The sequence below is a fragment of the Lemur catta genome, chromosome 1, assembly GCF_020740605.2.
Source record: "Lemur catta isolate mLemCat1 chromosome 1, mLemCat1.pri, whole genome shotgun sequence".
NCBI classification, from domain to species: Eukaryota; Metazoa; Chordata; class Mammalia; order Primates; family Lemuridae; genus Lemur; species Lemur catta.
Window position 1 is genome coordinate 211457270 of NC_059128.1, and position 12969 is coordinate 211470238.

Sequence of the window (12969 nt, forward strand, 5' to 3'; positions counted from 1 at the left end):
TGGGTGTATCAATAGTTTGCTCTTTTTTATTGCTGAGTAGTATTCAATGGTATGAATGTACTGCACTCTAACTCTTCACTTGTTCAATGACATTTTGGTTGTTTCCAGTTTTTGGCTATTCCAAATAAAGCTGCTACAAACAGTCATGTGCAGGTTTTTGTGTGACATGAATTTTTGTTTCTCTGGTATAAATGCCTAGGAGTGCAACTGCTGAGTTGTATGATAAGTATATTATTTAGTTTTTAAAGAAACTGGCAAACTGTTTTGTAGAGTGGCTATAGCATTTTACGTTCCCACCAGCAGTGTGATCTACTTTCTCCACATCCTTGTCAGTATTTGGTATTGCCACTTTCTTTACTGTCCTAATAGGTGTGTAGTGATCTCCTTGTGGTTTTAATTTGTGTTTGCCTAGCTAGTTATGTGCCTCTCTTTCTGCTCCTGGGGTCTCTGTCTGAAACTAGACCCTAAGCCTGTAGTCCTTGAGTGTGGGAAGCAAGAGCGTCTAGTACTGACAAGCTCCCTCCCACCATTTCCAGAGCTGCCCCAGAGGGATGACTTCCTTGTCCTTCAACCCAGGTCACCAGTTACAGGAGATCCTTCTTCATTGTCCTGGTAGCCCCAGGAAAGTGATATTTTATAGAGCTGTGTATCTTTCCAGACAGGATAGGTTTTTCTCACAGATAAGCAAACAACCTGCAAGTGCTGATGTTTCACTGTGCTCTCCACCCTGTCCCTCCCTGGGGCCAGTGTGCCAATATCTGTACTTACTGGCAGCCGAGAGAAGAAAACTCTGGAGTTGGCCCAGGATGACTGTTTCTCAGTGTTTGGAGGTCTGACAGTGCCAAGGGCAGCTGCCATGTCCTCAGGCTCTCCTCAAGCTCAGCGTCTTCTACTCCTTCCATTTATAGATAGAGAGGTAATTTCAATGCACTGGGGAAAAAGACAATAGCAGCTAACAATTATATTGCACATTTTATATAGCACGCACTAAGTGTTTTATATATATTAACTCATTTAATCCTCATGACAACCCTAAGAGTTAGGTACTATTTGTATCTTCATTTTATAAATGAGCAAACAGGTGCAAAGAGGTCTCTTAGCCAGTGAGTTGGAATTTGAACCTAGGTCGTATGACACCCAAGTCTGTCCTCGTAGTCACTGTGCTGTCTTACCTGTCACTAACTGGACACTGCCTGTACCAGTGAACTTCACATGGCGTACACCTTGCTGTGTGAACCTGAAGGGCCTCAGGGTCCCCCCTTAGGAGCATGTGGGTGGGAGAGGAGGACGTGCCATGAGCTTTCTCTGGGGCAGGGGCAGTCAGGGCTGTTGAGACGGGGAATAGAGCAGAGGGAAGGCCATGTGTTTCTGGGGGGATGGCGGGTTCCTGGGAGACCTGCACTAGGCGTGGGCTGCCTAGGTGTTAGTGGGGCTCAGGCTCTGAGTTACCATTGTGCAGAAACTCTTCTGTTCCGAGCCTGCTGTGCAGGGCTGGCTCACACACCCTGGGGGAAGATGTTGGAGGGGGATGACGCAGGGTCCCTGACCTTGGGGGACAGCACATGACTGCACTGGCTTTCAGATTTTCAGCCACCTGCCTGTGCAGCAGTAACCTTGACTGTGCGCTGTAGGGACTCCCGTCCACCCTCTCCCACCCTTGCCCAGCAGGGATGGCTGGAAAAGAGCCTGGAAAAGATATTTCTAGCCTGATACATCTGGCTCCCAGATGCAGAGCCTCAGTTTCCTTACCTGTAGACAGGGCAGTAATAATACCTAGTTTGTGTACTGTTGTGAGGGCAAAATTGGAGGGGGCATAGTGAAGTGCCCTCAGAAGCCTTGGTTGCCTCTCCTTACTCTGTTTCTTCTCCTCTCCTGGGGGCCCTCAGCATGAACACGCAGCTGCAGGGTGGTGATGCACTGACAGAAAACAGGGTGTAGTGCCTGGGGCCCGTTCAGTCAGTGAAGAGTGTCCACTCACTCACTGAACTTTTTTAAATGAGCACTTACTATGTGCTTGGGTCTGTGCTAGGCACTGTGAACACATGAACCATGGTCTTGGACCTCATGTAGCATGTGGTCTAAAGAGTGAGAAAAATGTCAATTAAATAACAACACAATCAAATGTGAAGTCATGAATTGGTGGATTGCTATGCAGGAAGCACTGTGGTGCCATGTGAGTGAACCACAGTCTGGGAGGCCAGTAAACACTTCCTCAGGAAAGCGATTCTGACCTGGGGTCTGACGCCTTAGCTTTGAGCCCCTGATGAGGCCAATATGGAACATTCAGTAGGATCAGTTCACTTTACGCTGTGTCCTAACTACAGTCTGACCTGATGCCTGGCCACCCCAGGGCTCTCCTGTCCACTCCAACAACTCAGACTGTTCTGGGAGGTTACCCACATCCACCCATTCCCAGCTGCTGCTGAATCCCCAGGGACTGAGATAAACTCAGAACCTGCGCCTTCCGGGCCTGGGTCATCTTCTCTGTTGTTTGTTTTTGAGTGTGCTCGTGACTCAGTCAGTTCATTTCTCAGCTGAACACAGGGAGCCACCATGGTGGTTTTGATCACCATACAGATTTTTTAAAACAACTTTGTTGAGGTACAATTTATATTCCATGAAATCAACCCACGTTAAATGTACAACACGGTGATTTTTTTAGTAAATTTACTGAGTTGTGTAGCTGTCACTGCAATCCAGTTGTAGAACATTTCTGTCATTGGTTGGGTTATCTTTACATGCAAAAGGCAAGAGAATTATTTGTAATTTTATGGAATTAGTTTCATGCTCCCAGCAGGAGGATCTCGTTCATTAATTCAATTAGTATTTACTGAGCACCTGCTGGAGCCCACAGCTGGACTAGGAGCAAAACGGACTAAAGAGACAAACAACGTCTGGGGTGTGGCTTGGTGGCTGGGGAGTGGGGTGGGTGTGCGGTCTTGTGTGCTAGACTGGGGAATTTGGACTTAACGGAGTAAACATGGAAGATGCTATTTAAGTCTCTAAAGAGGGGCAGGGGATAGGTTAGGAGGCTGTCGTGAGGGTCCTAATATTCGGTGATATGGACCCAACTTCGGCAGGGGTGGTGGGGCAGGGAAAGAAGAAGTGGATGGGAGAGAAGATGGCAGGGAGGGGAGTGGCTCTTCTCTTGGTCTGTACCTGCCCTGTCCATCTGCCTGAGGCACTTCAACAAAGCCCCAAAAATCTGCCTGTCCACAGCCAAACTCAGCAGCTCCCCACATCCTGTTCTCCTCTTGCCTGGCGTGCTTTATATTCTCCCATCCACTCTTCTGTCCTTGTCCCACTCCTCTTGCCCAGGAGGAAGGAGAGGAGCCAGAAAGAAGCAGAACACTGTACCCATGGAAGGCAGCGCCAGAGGAGGCAGTGGAGGATTTCCAGAGAGGATGGCTGGCAGTGCCAAACCCTGCAGAGGTGAGTGAGGCTGGGCGCAGAAGGAAGGCTGGGGGACTCAGGGCTGGGACAGGGGTGAGGCCAGTTTCGAACTGTTTCTTCAGAGGAAAAGCCTCCCATAGGAAGCTGCCTAAAGCTCCATGAGGGCCCACCGGTCTCCTTCCTTCCCACCCCAAGACAGCCCCGCAGGCTCTCCAGGGACTCGCTGGAGTTCCTAACCGTGTTCCAGGAACTCTACATCCTACTGTAAAGAATTCTGAGACCCAGAGAAGTACTTCACTTGCCCCAGGCCACACAGGGTGGTGTGATCTCATAGGTCTTCCTTTGCTTTCCTTTGATTTATCCCCTTTAGTTGTTTCACACTCTTTTTCTTCACTTCCCCCTAGTCTCCCTCCCTCCGTAAGAATTGGAAGTAGAGAGTTGACTGTCAAGGTCTGATTTATATCTGCAGATGGAAGAATAGAGTTATAATTCTGAGAGGCCATTTATTGAGTGCCTGCAACTGCCAAGCATTGTTTTAGGGGCCTTTACATATATCATTTTATTTAATTCTCAGAAAACCTTTTGAAGTGTGTGTCATTATCCCATTTCCCTGATGAGGAAAGAGAGGCTCAGACCAAATGGCTTGCTTGTATTTGCATAGTTACTAAATGGTGCTGCTGGGATACAAAGCCCATGTTCTCCACCCCCCCCCCCCCCGCACCCCTCCCCCATACACATTCCTTTGGTTGTTCATAGTTACTGAGTGCTTTAATGCCAGGCACTGTTTCAGGTGCTGATACAGTATGATCAAAGAGACAGAGATTCTGCTGAGATGGACCCCACTCACCTCCTGATTGTGAGGGAGAGGGGCCTGTTCTTCCTAAGGTCTCCTGTCCTAGATGTCTCTGGGTGGGTGTGGTGGCTGCTGTGATTTTTGGCTATTGCTGAGATGGAATCCATGGCCCAGCTCGCTACTCAAACAACAGGTCCCACGGCTTCCTCTCTCTCTGCTGCTGGGTCTCCGAAGCCTTCCTCTGTGAGACTACACAGGCAAGAAGGTTTATTCTGTAAGGAATGTGGCTGTTCCTTTCTCCCTGCCCGTTTCCCCCACATTTCCTTGCTTTTATCACCAACGCTTCCTTCAGCCACCACCCTCAGCAGAAGCCTGATTCAGTTCCACGATTCAGCCCTGATAAAGGCAAGTTATTTTGGCCTCCTCTTCTGCCCTAAGCCCCAGTGAGAATTTGGACTCAATGTTTTCACTTGTCATTTTAGACTGTTTGCCAGAGTTTGCGGAAAAAGGCCTGTATTATTAATGCCTGGGAACAGCTGCACCCTGCCAGGTTGTCATGTGAGACCTCTGAAAAGCCCCGAGCTACAAGGCCAACTGCTCTCCAGGGCCCACTGGGTCAGGTGGGAAATGTGATCCTGCAGAAACTGCAAACAGCCAAGGAGGGCAGAAAGCAACTTGGAAGGGACTGCTCGGAGTCTCAGCCCAGCCAGCGTCTCAGGGGGCCTGATTCCAGCCGAGCCTCAGTGGGGCCCGCTAATTTTGAAGATCTTTTAGTCTGAAGGCTCCTACCCTGTAAGATAAAAATGAAGACATTAATAATCAGTTTAGTAATATTTAGAGAGCCATCATTTCTTAGAGTGGATACTACCTTCACCACTTGGAATAAATTAGTTTTAATCTTCAGAACAAGCCTTTGAGGTGGGTGGATGAGAAAACAGCCTCAGGTTAAGTGAATTACTTTACTTTAGGTCATGCTTGCAGGTAGTCAAGGGGAGGTGGGATTCACACCTAGGTCTCTCCGGCTGGAAGCTCACGCTCCCTTCAGGGCAGTGTGAGCCATTAGACACAGAATCACATCTCTCTGACTCACCTGCAGTTTATCCCTGCAGTCGGTCCCAGTCCCTCTGTCTCTCATTTTTGTCTCTCCCCATCTTTCTGTGAACATTTCTGGAGCATGGTATTCCAGTGGGCACTTGACCGGAGTTCAATGTCAGCTGGGCCAGGGTTTAGTGGGGTGGATGGATGGTGAGGAAGGATAGTTTCTGGCACCTTGTCCTCTATCAGCTGAAATGGCCCCTCTTCACCTCTTTATGCCCCACCAAAGCTCCTTTTTAGCACCAGGAGCTCACCACGGAGTTTAGAAGAAACAATCTAATAATGTCACTTGCTTGCTTAGAAAACCTCCACCAGTCCCAGTTGTTTGCAGGATAAATTGAAACTAGAAACACTTGTGTCTGGTGCCGATCTCCTACTGAAGCTCACTTTCCACCACTGCAGCTGCATCCCCTGCCTCACCTCACTGCTTCTTCTCAGCCCTGTAGGCCACTCATGACTGAGCCTGTCCACTGCTGTTCTCTTTGCTGGGTATGCCTTGCTCTGCTCGGTAAACTCCTATTCATCCTTCAAGACCCAGGATGAAATTTATCTTTTCTGACTTTCTCTAGTAGAATTGGCACCACCGCAGCCCTTAGTTCTTAGTGCCTTACAGGGTGTTCCATTCACTAGTTTATGATCTTTCTCTTCCCCGAAGGCCTCAGTAGCAGGAGCTGGGCCCTATTTGTCACCTGTCCTTGGGGGATATTTGTGTGAAGAAATGAATGAGGGCTCATTAATAAACCTGTACTAAAGTATGAGTCACAGGTGGCACCACTTTAACTGAAACATGTCAGGGAAATTCAGAGAAAGGAGAGGTGATAGGCTGAAGCCTGGAACTATTGATTAACTGACCAGTGAGCCAGGCTCTGTGCCTAGATGAGCCTTAGGACTCATTGAGAGAGGGTCCCAGAGGCGTGAAGTCACAACGGGAGGCCTTATAATTGGAGGGTGAAGCAGAGGCCATCCGTGTTCCCCAGGCCAGCCTCCAAACTCTGTGCCTGGCCTGCCTCCCGGGAGAGGGGCTCATTGGGCAGGGCTGGCTGCAGACCTGGAGAGTGGGATTCTGTATGGCCTCAAAAGGGTGGTGGTGGAAGGGGGAATTGTGTGGAAGAGGAGTAGAAGCAGAGGCAGGAGAAAGTCCAACACAAACTTTCCTTCCTTACCATGGTGCTTGAGGATGTCTTCCTGGCTAGAGCTCTTGCCTAATGGCTGCTCCTGAGGATACAACATGAGCTGGATTCAAGCATGAATTTGTAGCCAGGACCTGTATATATGGATCATTCTATGCCCCTGAGCCTCCTGCCCATTTCATTCCTTCTTCCTTTGTCGCTATGTAGGCACTTAGTGCTGTGGAGATGGTCAGGTCTGAGTTTAAATCCTGGTCTCGGGCACTTATATTGCTAATTGTATACCACTGAGCAAAAATAATAGGGATATTATTTTTCATAGGGTCATTCAGATCAGTGATGATGATGATGGTACTGGCGGGAGTTTACTCCGTGCCAGGCATTATTCTAAGTGGTTTATGACCAATATCTCATTTATTCCTCTGAATACCCTATAGGGAGATGCTGTCATCATTCTGAACTCCCAGCTGTATAACTGAGGTTCAGAGAGGTTAAGTAAGTTGCCTGGAGGTCATATAACAAATAAATGATGGAATCAGGTCATGGACCCAAGTATGTCACACCTTAACCACTATACTGTCAGTCTACAATTTTCCTGGTCCTGAGAACCAGCTAGGGCTCTTGTGAAAAGAACAATTCCCAGGCCTTGCCTCAGATTCTGATTTAACCCAGCTAGGGTGGAGCCTGGGGAGCAGCGGATGTATTAGGATCTGTTAAGTTTAACAAACATTATAATGTGCCTCCCTGCCTATAAGGTGTGGCTCATGGTCGGCTCTCAATAAATGTTAGCTGTTAGTATTATAATACAAATGGATTGAAAGCATATCTTATTGTGAAAGGATATTTATTTTATAAAATCTCATTAGTCCTAGAACTAGATCCTAAAGACAAAAGTCAAGAGGAAGTAGATTCTGGATCACTGGATCTACACTCTAAAACTCTAAACTCAGCAAATGGAATGAGCTGACTTCAAAGGTCCTTGTCACTTGTGTTCAATCAGTGCCATCATATGCTGGGTGTGAAGGTTGGGCTGTTCTTCAGGGACCCGGTGCGCAGCTGGTGTCTGCTGTGTACAGTGTGCTGCAGTGGGCATTTGTGCACTGAGGAGGGCCTTGGGTGTGTTAATGTTCTAGAAGAGGTGGAGTGGAGCAGCTATGCAAGGTAAAGAAGGATCCCAACTCTGGGAGGGAAGAAGGAAGAAGGTGTTAAAAGAAAAACTTTAGACAAAATAAATGTAACAGAGTTTATTTGAGCAAAGAACCATTCCGGAATCCGGTGGCACTCAGAACCAGAAGCAGTTCAGAAAGCTTTGCTGCAGCAGCATGGACAGTGAACTTTTATAGGCTGAATGTGGAAGGAGGACTAAGAAGATATATTTGATTCATCAGAGTGGAAAGACCCTAGCTAGAGGTTAGTTGGTGGTTTCTGACTGGTAAGTCTCTATTTTCATATTATTGTTTACATTAAATTGGGTTTTGGTTTGCATAAGTAGGAGCTCTGGCTATGGAGACAACCTTAGGCTAATATCCTCCTTCTTATTTGCTTTAACGGAGGGATGGCAGAGGCAGAAGGGAGCAGGTATTTCAGGGCCATCACTCCCTGCCTTGTGCCCTGGGTAACCTGCACCAAAGTCTCCTTTTAGCTTCTGAGCCTTTAGACTTCCCATTATGCCACCAGCACACTAAAGCACTTCACTTTCCTCGGGGACTGAGGGTTGACAGATAACTTTCTGTCTCTTATTGGCATCCCAAGTCTTGTCTTTGTTTCTGAGTTCTCAAGGTCCATCTTGCAGGCATATAAATTACAGAAAATAGTCAGGGACTATTGTCTCATCAGAGCCTGGAGAAAGGCTTTACCCTACTCTGGCCTATTGACCTTCTGTTTCTAACCTCAGCCTTGATGACAAAACTCAGCAAACACTTTCTTATAGACTAAGAGCACGCTATAAGACGATGCTTAAAATGGAAGGAATCCACTGGAAGTCTGCTTTCAGATGCTTCCGTTCCTAAGACCCATGATTGGAGATACAGAGCAAACCATGTACAGATTGCATCAAAGGGATGCCGCATTCCTACTTTTACATTTGAAGTCATCCCTAACCTTTGTAAATGTGGATAATCGTGACCTTCCTCAAGTCCTTTCCTGGTGATTGCAGTGGAAATACATTGCTGCTTACTTGTGACTCTCAGAGAGGCTCCCTTGATGCTGAGGATCATGGCAGACTGCTGGGGAATGTGTATCTGCAAACTACTGGGGCTCCGTGGCAAGGATGTGGAGGGCCAGAAGTTTGACGGCCTTTGAGGAATGATGACAGCTGGGCAGATGAAGTGAGAGGAAGGAACATGAGCTGTATGTCATTTAATCAACCTTGGGCTTGGGACCAAAGTGTTCCTGTGTGTATTAACTTGGACAAGGAGAACATCTGAGTTCCCCCTCATCTCTGTCTGCCAAACAGAAGAAGATGGCGTCTTCTAGTATATTGATCTCATGTGTTAGAAAAACAAAAATTCTGCAAGAGTGGCAAAGGAACTTGAGGGCTTTTTCCAACTCAAACTTTATTTTCTGTAGCTGTGAACAGATCTTGCTTTTTGGTTTACATTATTCTTGTTCTCATGTTCAGATGAAAGGTCCTCCACTCCAGTTCCCTTTTTAATTGCCTATTTGCTACCTTTTCTTCCAGCATTCCTTGGCTTCCCACTCAGGCTGAGACCTCTCAATCACTGCCACTTCTGTCTTCTGTGTCTCCCTGACCATGTTTCTGTTCAAAAGCCCTGCTCACATATCCTTTCCTTCTTGGAGGCCTCTGACTATAGCCAGCCATTCCAATAACAGTCCCTGTCTTCATTTCTAACCTCCTTGTATAACTATTGTCACTATTATAGATGGTCCTTGGCTTATGATGGTACAACTCATGATTTTTTGACTTTACAAAGATGCAAAAGTGATACACATTAAGTAAGCTCCTTGATTGGCAATGGGGTTATGTCCACATAAACCCATCCTAGTTGAACTTAGGATGGGCTTATCTGGATGGAATGGCATCCTAAGTTGAGGAACATTTGTATATAATTTGTTATTTTATTATAGTGATCTAATTACCTTTATTTGGCTGATTTGTTTTCTGGCTCAGGTATGCTAAGTCTGTCTCTCAAAACCTGTTGAGGGCGGGAACTGTAGGTTATGTGGAGGTAGTGATGGTTGTATTTTAATTTCACACAGTGTCTAGAAGGTAATAAGTCACTCATTGAACAGATGTTTACTGAATACTTACCAAGGTCTGAGCACTGGACATAAAGGTGCTAGGGATATGGAGCTAATTATCACTTGGTGGTTGAAGTTCTAACAGTTTTAAGGGAAGACAGATATGATATTTCATCACTAAAATGATATTTTGATTTGATTAGAATTGTTATTGACATTTAAGTAAAATTTATTGGGAACTCAGATGAAAAATGAGAAAAAAAAGAGAGACAGATTTAAGAGATATTTTGAGAGTAGAAAGAGTAGAAGTTTGTGACCTATTTAATTTTGATTCAAAACCATTTACAGGCTTGTTTGAAAGGTAGTGAGGTACTGGCATGGACAGATTGGTCCAGGAGCACTCAGGGTGAGGGATGAATTGAATATGGGATGAGGAGGAAGGAAAAGTTGAAGATACCAAACTTCACAAGGTAGTAAGAGGTAGAGAATAAGGGAGGGGATTATAATTACTAACACATATTGAGTGCTTATTATTATGTGTAAGGTAATTAACATAAATTGCCTCAGTATTTTTTATAATAACCCTAAGAGGTAGGTACCATTATTTTCTCTGCTTTACAGGTGAGGAAACAGATACTCAGAGCAGTTAACTAGCCTAAGATCATGCAGCTGGGAAGTGGTAGAGTTAGGTTTAAACCCAGGAATCCTTGCTCCAGCGTAAACACCCGTGTGGCTGGGTAAAGACAAACTGCCAGCTGACCAAGAATAGCCCCAAAGGGCTCTCATGCTGATAACTGCTAAATTTGTGCCTCCAGCTGCACCTTTCTCCAGCCCTCTAGACTTTCCCATTAGTCTTCCTACTTCACACTCTTTGACAGTCTAATCTCAAATTTAGGGTACCCAAAACTGAACTCCAGATCTTCTCTGCCTCCCTGCCCTCCAGATCTGCTCTTCCCTCGTCTTTTCCTTTTCCACTGGAAGCAGCACCATCCTTTGAGTTGTTTGGGCCCCAAGACTTGGAATCATCCTTGACTCTTCTCTCTCACACACTCACATCTAAAACATCAGGTGTGATTTTCAAAGCACCTCTAAAATATACCCACGTTTTACCACCTCTGCTGCAACCACCTGGTCTGAGCCATGAGCATCTCTTCCTGGGAGTGTTGCTGTCTCCCTGCTACCATCGTCGTCCCCTATTCGTGTCCCCGGATGGCAGCCTGAGCAATCCTGGCAACATTAAGTCAGATCGGGTTGTTCCTCTGCTGCAGCTCCCATTTTATTCAGTAAAAGCCAAGAGTTCTTCCATGACTCCAAAGGTCTGGCCTGGTTTCCTCCTCTTCCCCCACTCCTCTGTCTCTGTTTCTGTCTGACCCCCTCTCCTTGGACTCTCCCCCTTGCTCCCTTCCAGCCAGTGCCCACCACTGCACTCTGCTTGGAGGCTTTGCCTTAAATGCTCTTCCCCAGGTATTGCGGGGCTCACTCCTTCACCACCTTCAACTCTTTGCACTAATGTCCCCTTTTCAGCTAGGTACAGCGGCTCCTACCTGCCTGTAGTCCCAGTTATACAGGAACCTGAGGTAGGAGGATCACTTGAGCCCAGGAGTTTGAGGCTGCAGTGAGCTATGATCGTGCCACTGCAGTCCAGCCTGGGTGACAGAGTGAGACCCTATCTCTAAAAAAAAAGAAAAAAATCCCCTTTTCAAAGAGGACTCATCTGATGATAACCTTTGAAAATGAAAACCTGCTTCAATCCAGCACTTCTGATACCCCCTTCTGGTACTCTGCTCTACTTGGTTTCCCAGAGAACTTGGCATCTTTTATGATACTAAATAATTTCCCTATTTGTTACATTGATAGTTTTTTCTGTCTTCCTCTGCTACAGTGTAAAACTCTCTAAAGAGATTGCTGATCTTCATCTGGTTTATTCACTGTTGTATCCTAAGTACCAAGAATTATGCTTAGCACTTACCAAGTGGTTAATACATTTTTTAAAAAAGTAAGTATAGACTACATAGTCTCTGTACAGGTCTCCACTTTAAAATTTTTTTAAAGGATGTGGTCTGAAGTCTGGCAGGAAGGCCAGAGGGGGCTGGCCACGTGGATGCAGGAATCTTCTGCATGCAAGAGGCACATAGTAGTGAGGGGAGCCCACCCCTAAAGCTTGCCCCCCGGGGATGTGGGTATTTCAGGGCAGGCAGGAAGTGGTCACCAGAAGAGGTTGAGAGGGGGAGGGGGCAGGGAAATGGGGAGGAGTCTGTAGGGCACTAGAGGGAGGGTGTCTGAAGGAGACCCAGAGAGGCCTGACTAAAGTATTGAGGGTACTGCAGTATTGGAAGATTTTGCAATTAGAAAGGCACTTTCAGTGGAATGGTGTGGGCTGAGCTCAATTATTTGAGGAACAAGTGGAAAGTGAGGAAGAGTAAACAACTCAAGAGGCCTTGCCATGAGGAAGGAGAGATTAGGTTGCTGTTTGAGGAAGTGGTTTGTTTGAGGATTTTTTTTTAGCTGTAAAAAAATAATTTTTGGGGTGTGAGTGGGTGAGTGGGGATGGGGAAATGACACAGTAAGCTGATCACATCCAGACTGGCTCATGAAACATCGTGCAGGTTATATCTGCTCCATGCCAAAGAATTGCTATTCTGTCCAAACCCCTACCATGGTGCCTGGCACATAGTGGATCCACAATAAATATTTGTTGAATATATTATTAAATACTGTAGGATTTAAGGACAATTCGCTATACCACCCCCAACAACAAAATAACAAGAATGTCTGATGTAGGGGGATTGCTTTTCAACCCCCTAGCCATTAGCTGGTGGCATCTTTCTCTCCTTCACAACATGCTCCTTTGTGCTGTGAGCCGCTAGGTGTGCTTATGTTTTAGTTTCCTCTGTACTGCACAGTGTTTATGTCTTTAAGAGGTAAATCTTAAAATAACTCACTTGGGTGATTAGACTGAATGTTACGTAAAGGTTGCGTAGGGAACATGGTGGTAAGTCTGGGGGAGCAAAGGAAGCGAGAGAGTTGGCCAAGGGTGGTGGAAAAGCCAGTGGACTCGCAGTCAGAGCCTGGTGCTGAATCAGCTCCACCTCATGGCAAGTCGAGCTGCCACTCTGGAAGCTGGATTTAAATGATCTAAGGTCATTTCCTTTGGATTTTATAAAAAGAATAGTGTTAGCAAAGGAAAAAAACAAAGACGCCATGACTTGCTAAACATATTCAGAACATTTTCTTTTTTAACTGTTCAAAAAAGTGGTATGCAGAGAACACAGGCTTATTTCCCTGATGGTGGCAAATGGCATAACGTTCATAAGATGTCCTGGGAGAAAGCACAAGGATTCAACTTCTATTTTATTCTTG

The 12969-nt window shown here is 46.1% G+C and overlaps 1 protein-coding gene across 8 annotated transcripts in view; it reads left to right on the forward strand.

Moving 5' to 3' along the window:
* Positions 1 to 12969, forward strand: part of ST6GAL1 (ST6 beta-galactoside alpha-2,6-sialyltransferase 1) — a 127731-nt gene that overhangs the window by 37987 nt on the left and 76775 nt on the right. For 6 of the 8 annotated variants that reach the window (XM_045539886.1, XM_045539884.1, XM_045539888.1 and 3 more), the window contains exon 3: positions 3319 to 3432. The exons of the other annotated variants lie outside the window; for them this stretch is intronic. The gene's annotated coding sequence lies outside the window, so the exon portion shown is untranslated. The remainder of the gene's footprint in view (positions 1 to 3318; positions 3433 to 12969) is intronic. 8 annotated transcript variants of the gene reach the window in all.